We start from the raw sequence: 6,772 nt of genomic DNA, 5'->3' as shown, positions 1-6,772 counted from the left end.
CGACCACGACAGACAGAACCTGCCGGCCCGTTGAACGCTTGAACGACATCGCAGCGTCAAGTCGCACACTCACGTTCCGTCACCCTCTGCCACATGATCCTTCATTCACCGGCTTCACAACCCACGCGGTAGACGTTTCGCACGCATTCCCGGGTCTGCCTTTCACGGCAGGACCTTCGTCGACCTCGGTGCGGTGTTCCGCCACGTCGGAACTTGCAAGGCATATGTTGAGCGTGCTGAAGCAGCCAAAGGCACCACCTTTTTGCCGATGATTGTGGGCGTCGTTGCAGAGGCGTTGCTTGGGCAGCCGGCGTAGAAGCCATGTTGGATGGGTGACGTATTCACATTTTGCACAGTCATTTTTTTTTTTTTTTTTCCTTCCTTCCAGACTTTGGTGCTCGAGTTGGACATGTACACTATGCATCAGTTTTTAAAACAAATGCTGTAGCATCCCTCGCGACATGCCTGATAATGTTCGCCAGCAAGCATTTGGTGTGACGTCATGGGCGCATAGAGAGTACGCATGCAAGCAAGCACGCGTGGCTTCGACCTCTGGGAAAAAGAAGGTTTCAGTTTTAACATGTTTGTAAGCGAAACTAGAAACTTCAAGCGGACTGGGGATAAAAGCAATGCCGTGAAGCCAGCGCTGCCGCTGTCGGTGCACAATGCTGGTTGTGCATGGGTGGACGTCGGAATTGCTTTGCTACTGTTTGCCCGGCTTTTGGCCAGAACTAAGTACGAGGTGTGAAAGAATGGATTTTAATTACGTGCTAATGAATTGCATCGCTTCTCGGCCTTTTGGCTAAGATCAAAGTGTAGTGTTGGCTTGTCCATCCTACTCCTGCTCTTTGTAGAAGCAATCGACCACCCGCCCGGTTAGTGCGGTGTCTTTCTCTGTCTCTTCTTGTGTTGTTGTTGTTGTGTGCATGCCTTCTTAGCTTGTTCGAGCGACCAGCAACGACTGCCTGCGGATTCTTGGACCCCCCTGCTGACACTTGGTTCCTGCTGCCCTGGATTTCTGGCTCTGGTCATTGGTGAGATGCTAGTTCTTTAAAACACTTCTTTTTTGCCTTTCTTTTCCGCCCCCCTTTGGGGGGGTGGGTTCTCGTGCTCGGCGAGACGGGCTGCTCCAACCGGCCTTGCCGGCAGCTTCCCGTCTGAAAAGCACCCTTTTTCTTGTGTATTAGTTGGCTCAGCGGCCCTTGCATCATCTGCCCAAGTGATGTAAGATAGCGCAAGCCTTCCTTGCACGCTCTTTTTTTTTTTTTTTTTTTTTCGGAGCGCGCCTCTACTCTGGACACCAGCGAGCGCCGCTGGTGACCACGTGGAAGCAGCGTCTCCGCTCTCTCCTCTTTCTTCACTTTCTCTCTCTCTCTTTTTTTTTCTTTTTTTTTTCTCTCTTCTACTTTCCATCCACGTGGCCCGCGCTAAGGCTCCCCTCCCGCTCCCACTGTTGCCAGCTACACTAACAATGTAGCCAGGCGACTTTCTCTCTACTCTTGCACGCCTTCTTTTCTTTTTTTTTTTTCTCGGAAGCGCCTTTGCTGACACGTGTCAGTAGAGGGTCCGCTCAACCGGTTCCTCCTGCCTTCCTCTTTTTTTTTTTTTTCCTCTCCCTTCTTCATTCGCTCGCTTTCTTCTCTCTTCTTTACTAATTCCTTCTCGTACCCTCCTCTCTGCTGCCGCAGTCGGTACTCCTTCTGCCTTCTTGGGGCAGCCAGCTGCACTCGCCATGTAGCTTGTAGCCCGCGACTCTCACTGGTGCGCACGCAGTGTTTTTTTTTTTCTTTCCACTTTCTTTCTCTTCCTTTTCCTCTCTGGGCGAGCGCACCCCTCTTCTCTCTTCTCACCCGACCAGGGGGAGGAGGTCACTCACTACCTCATTTTCTTCCCCTTTGTCTTAGGTCGTCAGCTCCACTTAAGCATGGGTTGACGATCACTCCCCACCCCCACCTTTTTTTTTTTTCTTTCTCCCTTTCCTCTCATCCTTCTCTATCTCCTCTCCATCATTCTACTTCTTACTCAAGTGTACAGTGCCGTCTTTTATTGAAGTGTTTTTTCACAAGATGCCTAAGTGTTCTCACGATGATGTACATCCGGCCTTGCTAATCCTGTTGTCTTTAGAAGTGTTCGCCCGCCAGTAGGTGATGTCCGAGGAGGTAGGTCCCCCGAATACAGGGGAGGCCGGGACGCCCACTGCACCGAGGCCGCTAGATGCCCAAAACCAACCCCAGCTAGGCAAGGAGGGACAGACCCTTGATGTCTTCTTCCCAATCCCACACAGCTTCACCTGCCCCATAGACAAATGTGGGGTACGGTACTCCGGGATCAGCTGGACAAGCAGGCGACAAAGCTTGGTGCGGCATCTGCTAGACGAGCATGAGCTCAAAGTAAAGGTGGCATACACCTGTACCCTCTGCTCCACGACCGGCCTTGGGCTGCATCCCACACTCCACTCCTGCATCTCAAGAGGTAGACACGAGCTGTCGCCCCTCGACCTCAACAGGCACAAGTGTCCACAATGCCCTGCCACCATGACAACAAGGAAAGGGCTGGACAATCACATGCGCAAACACAGAAAACAGGAAGCACAGCACATGAACGAGCGACCACCGACTGCAAGGACTTCGAGGGCTGCACCTACTGCAACTCCGACTGGCCGACCGCCCCGCGCTGCTGCCGGCAACCGAGCCACACGGACAATGACCCTTCGATCGTCACAGAGCTCCAACTCAACGACGTCAACGGGATCATCACCAAGCGAGGACAGCGCGACACTGAGCGCAACGCCGGACTCTCCAACACCAACAGAGCTGGCACTCACACCTTCCTCCCCCCTTCTAGGTGACTTGCAAGAAATCCCTGACCGGGTTTCGGCAACCACGGGCACCCCATCGCCCACGCCTAGCGAGGCCTCCACCGCGAGGAGCAGGTCTTCATGTGCCTCTCTGTTCTCACAGGTTGGAAACGCGTCCCCCATCACGCCGAGTCCCAGGCAACATGAGTCGCCGCACAGCGACACGGACCACGACAACCCACGGCGTTCCCGGCCACCATCACTGGACCGGGCCCCTACCCCTCTCCCTCCTCTCTTAGGCAGCACAGCTTGCTCTCCAAGCCAGAGCTCCAGGGATGCGACAATTCCATCAGCAACCAGCGAGGAGGAGTCACCACCAGAAGGGTCACGGTTTTCGTCCCGTCTCCAGCAGGTTCCAGACACAGCCCGCGCTACTCAGAGGACCAGCCAGCAAGGAGCACCACAACAAAGCTTGACAACAGCACAGGAGGACCCTCAAGCAAGTCCATCAGCCAGGAGTATCACCCACAGCGTCGATTCCCCCACACATCCAGCATCATCCGAGGGACTTTCGATAGACGACGCAGGCGGCGAATCACAGGACCCCGCCCCGCCGACAGTGAACCCCGGCAAGATCACCCTCTCCGGGCCAATCGACGACACAAGCGTACTCGCAGAACACAGCCAGCGAATCCGGCAACTGCTTCGGGAGCCCGCCACTGCTGAGCGCTGGGACGACTTCCTCTCCATCCTGGAGGAGGCCGTATCGGCGGTGAGGAAGGAGGCGAAAATTCCGGACAACCCTGCCGGTGGGAAACCCCGCGTCCCGACCAACCCGAACAACGCCCAGCAGATACAGAGCCTGTATCGTCGCAACCGCCGTCGGGCTGTTCGTATCATCGTACAGGGCGAAACCAAACTCTGCGAGATTCCGCTGGACAGACTGGAGCAACACTTTGCTGAAACATGGGCGCCGAAGGAAGGGAACACCCACCTGCTCCTTAACAAGGCTCGCCCGGACGACATGACAGAGATCTGCCTCGCCCGATTCACCAGCGACGAGGTGGCGGCCCGTCTTCGCAGATGCGAAAACACGGCCCCCGGCAGTGACAGGATCACCTACCGCCATTGGAAAGAACATGATCCTGAAGGTCTCTTTCTCTCCGCAGCATTCAACGTGTGCCTCCAGTACAAGCAAGTGCCCGACGCCTGGAAGGAAACGAGGACCATCCTCATCCACAAGAAGGGTGATCCGAGTGAGGTCACGAATTGGAGACCCATTGCCCTTGGGAACACCATCTCCAAGCTGTATGCGGGTTGCCTAGCTTCCCGCATGCAGCAGTGGGTGTGTGACCATGACGTGCTCTCGAGGTGTCAGAAGGGGTTCCTGCCGCACGACGGCGTGTTTGAAAACAACTTCGTGCTGCAGGAGCGCCTGGACGCCGCGCGGGCCGGCGGTGGTGACCTTTGCGTGGCCTTTCTCGACTTCGCCAACGCATTTGGCTCAGTTCCGCACAACGCACTAATCGATTCTCTTCGTGGTGCAGGTGCAGGAGAGGACTTCTGCGCAATCATCGCAGACCTCTACCGAGACAACGCCACCCGGATTGTCGCCGAAGCTGGGACAACGGCCCCAGTCACAATCTCCGCCGGAATTAGACAGGGCTGCCCACTGAGCGGCCTGCTCTTCAACTTGGTGCTCGATCCAGTCATTCGGGCGGTCCAAGGAGGTGAGAGGCAGCACAATGTGCTGGCTTACGCCGATGATCTGACCCCCTTGGCGGACAGCCCCAAGAAACTGCAGGACCGCATCAACGTCGTGGCGGCTCTCGCGGGCCAGCTGGGACTTCGGCTGAACCCCAAGAAGTGCAGAAGCCTGCACCTCTCTGGTAGGACTCCCGTAGGCACTAGGGACACGAAATTCTTCGTCGACGGAGAAGAGATCCCTCGCATCAGTGACTACGAGAGTCAATCTTTTCTAGGACGCCCCGTCGGGTTCAGCCTTCTCCAAGACCGCTCTAAGGTCGATGAGGCGATCTCCGTCGGCCGCACCCTGCTCGAGTCCATGCTTGCCCCATGGCAGCGAATTGATGCACTGAAAACTTTTGTCTTTCCAGCACTCAACTTCGCCATGCGGTGCGGACAAGTGGGCAAGGCGGAATGGGCCCGCCTAGACGACGCACTCCGGCCCCTGATAAAGAAAACTCTTTATCTTCCAGGTAACGCTGCAAACAACTACCTCTACGGCAGCGCAGCGGCCGGAGCAGCTGGAATCCCCCTCGCCGCAGACACAAGTGACGCCTGCCGCGTGGACAACGCCTTCAAGCTTCTGACCTCAGCCGATCTCGAGGTCCGGGAACTTGCCTTCGAAGCGCTAACCAAAATTGTCTCCAAGCGCATTCGCAGGCAGGCCACCAACGAGGAGCTCGCCTGCTACCTCAGCGGCGAAACGGAGGGCATTTTCCAGGCACGGCCGACACAACTGCAGTCCGTCTGGACCGAGGCTCGGAAGGCTTCCCGCAGGCTACACGTCACCTGGGAAATTTTCGAGGACGGAGGGACCAGCATCACGTGTGACGGAGAGGAAACTCTCACGTCAAAGAAACGACGAAAAGTGGTGAAAACGCTGCGCTTCCGAATGATGCGGGCACGCGATCGCTTCCTTCAAGAAATGCCCAATCAAGGGAAGGCAATGGAATGCGTCGCCGCAGACCCGAGCAGCTCCCACTTCATGCGCTCCGGCAAATTCACCCGCTTTTGCGACTGGCGCTTCATTCACAGGGCACGCCTGAACCTCCTACCTGTGAATGGAGCCAACCCATGGACCACCTCCGCCGACAAACGGTGCCGTGTGTGCGGTTACGCAGTGGAAACGCTGCCACACGTCCTGGGTCACTGCATGCGCCACAGCATGGCCTACACCAGTCGTCACAACAAGATTGTGGCGAGGGTGAAACAAGCCGCCAGCAAGAAGTTCACGGTCACGCATGAGAACAGAGCGGTTGGTACCACCAACCTTCGCCCCGACCTCGTTCTCGCCAGGGGGGAAGAGGCGATCATCGTGGACGTGACCTGCCCCTTTGACAACCGGCTCAAAGCACTCGAGGCAGCCCGACTGGAAAAGGAACGAAAATACGAACCAGTTCGGGACTTCTTGCTCCGCCGCTACCAGAGAGTCACGATCGAAGCAGTCGTCGTCGGCATGCTTGGCTCCTGGGACCCGGCAAATGACAGAGTTTTCAAAAAACTCTGCAGCCGGAGATATCTCCGGTTACTTAAGAAGCTTGCAGTGAGCGAGACCATTGCAGCTTCTCGGGAAGTGTACTGCGCACACGTGGCCATAAAGTGACTGTCACTCGCTGGGCCACGTGCTGACAAAGTCACCCTCCCAAAGACATCGCAAAAATAAGAGGTGATACTACACGACACACGCCCCTTTCACTTTTTCTCCCCTGCTATTTCCTATTTTCACCTTCTCTATACACAGTTCACGATATACCACCTTCTTCCTTTCTGGTTGAAGGAACAAAAAATGAGAACAAGTTTTTCCTTTTCGGTCAGAAATGTTCCTAGCATTTTTGAAAACCTCTGTTCTTATCAGCTTAATATCTGATACGGATCCTATTTGGATCCAAGATATTAAACTTATTTTTGTGATGCGGCGGAGTGCTTGAAGCTTGCTTCACCTCCGCCACGGGTTGGCCCGGTATTGCACTACCTCCGGGATCGGCCCACTCACCCCCTGCGGGGTGAGTTCGACAATAAATTCAATGATAGAAGGAGTGTTCGGATTTACCCATGATACCGGGGTAAACGGCTTGGGTGCGTCGAGTGTCCGAGACGGTGGCGGCACGCCGCCCCGGCTGACGCGGTATTCGCGTGCAGGGAGTGCGCTAGCTGTGTTTACACTTACGATTGCTCTGGGAAAATAAATGTTTCCGTGTGTATTTCATATATGGAGGGTCTCTTTTATTT

General features: G+C 55.5%; 1 pseudogene; it reads left to right on the top strand.

The window, feature by feature from the left end:
- The first annotated feature begins 6,366 nt into the window (after positions 1 to 6,366).
- LOC142766338 (U2 spliceosomal RNA) lies at positions 6,367 to 6,537 on the top strand (annotated as a pseudogene).
- The last annotated feature ends 235 nt before the right edge of the window (positions 6,538 to 6,772 follow it).

The sequence above is a fragment of the Rhipicephalus microplus genome, chromosome 6, assembly GCF_043290135.1.
Source record: "Rhipicephalus microplus isolate Deutch F79 chromosome 6, USDA_Rmic, whole genome shotgun sequence".
Taxonomy (NCBI): Eukaryota; Metazoa; Arthropoda; class Arachnida; order Ixodida; family Ixodidae; genus Rhipicephalus; species Rhipicephalus microplus.
The sequence above is the reverse complement of the archived record's forward strand: the minus strand, read 5'-3'. Positions and strand labels throughout refer to the sequence as shown.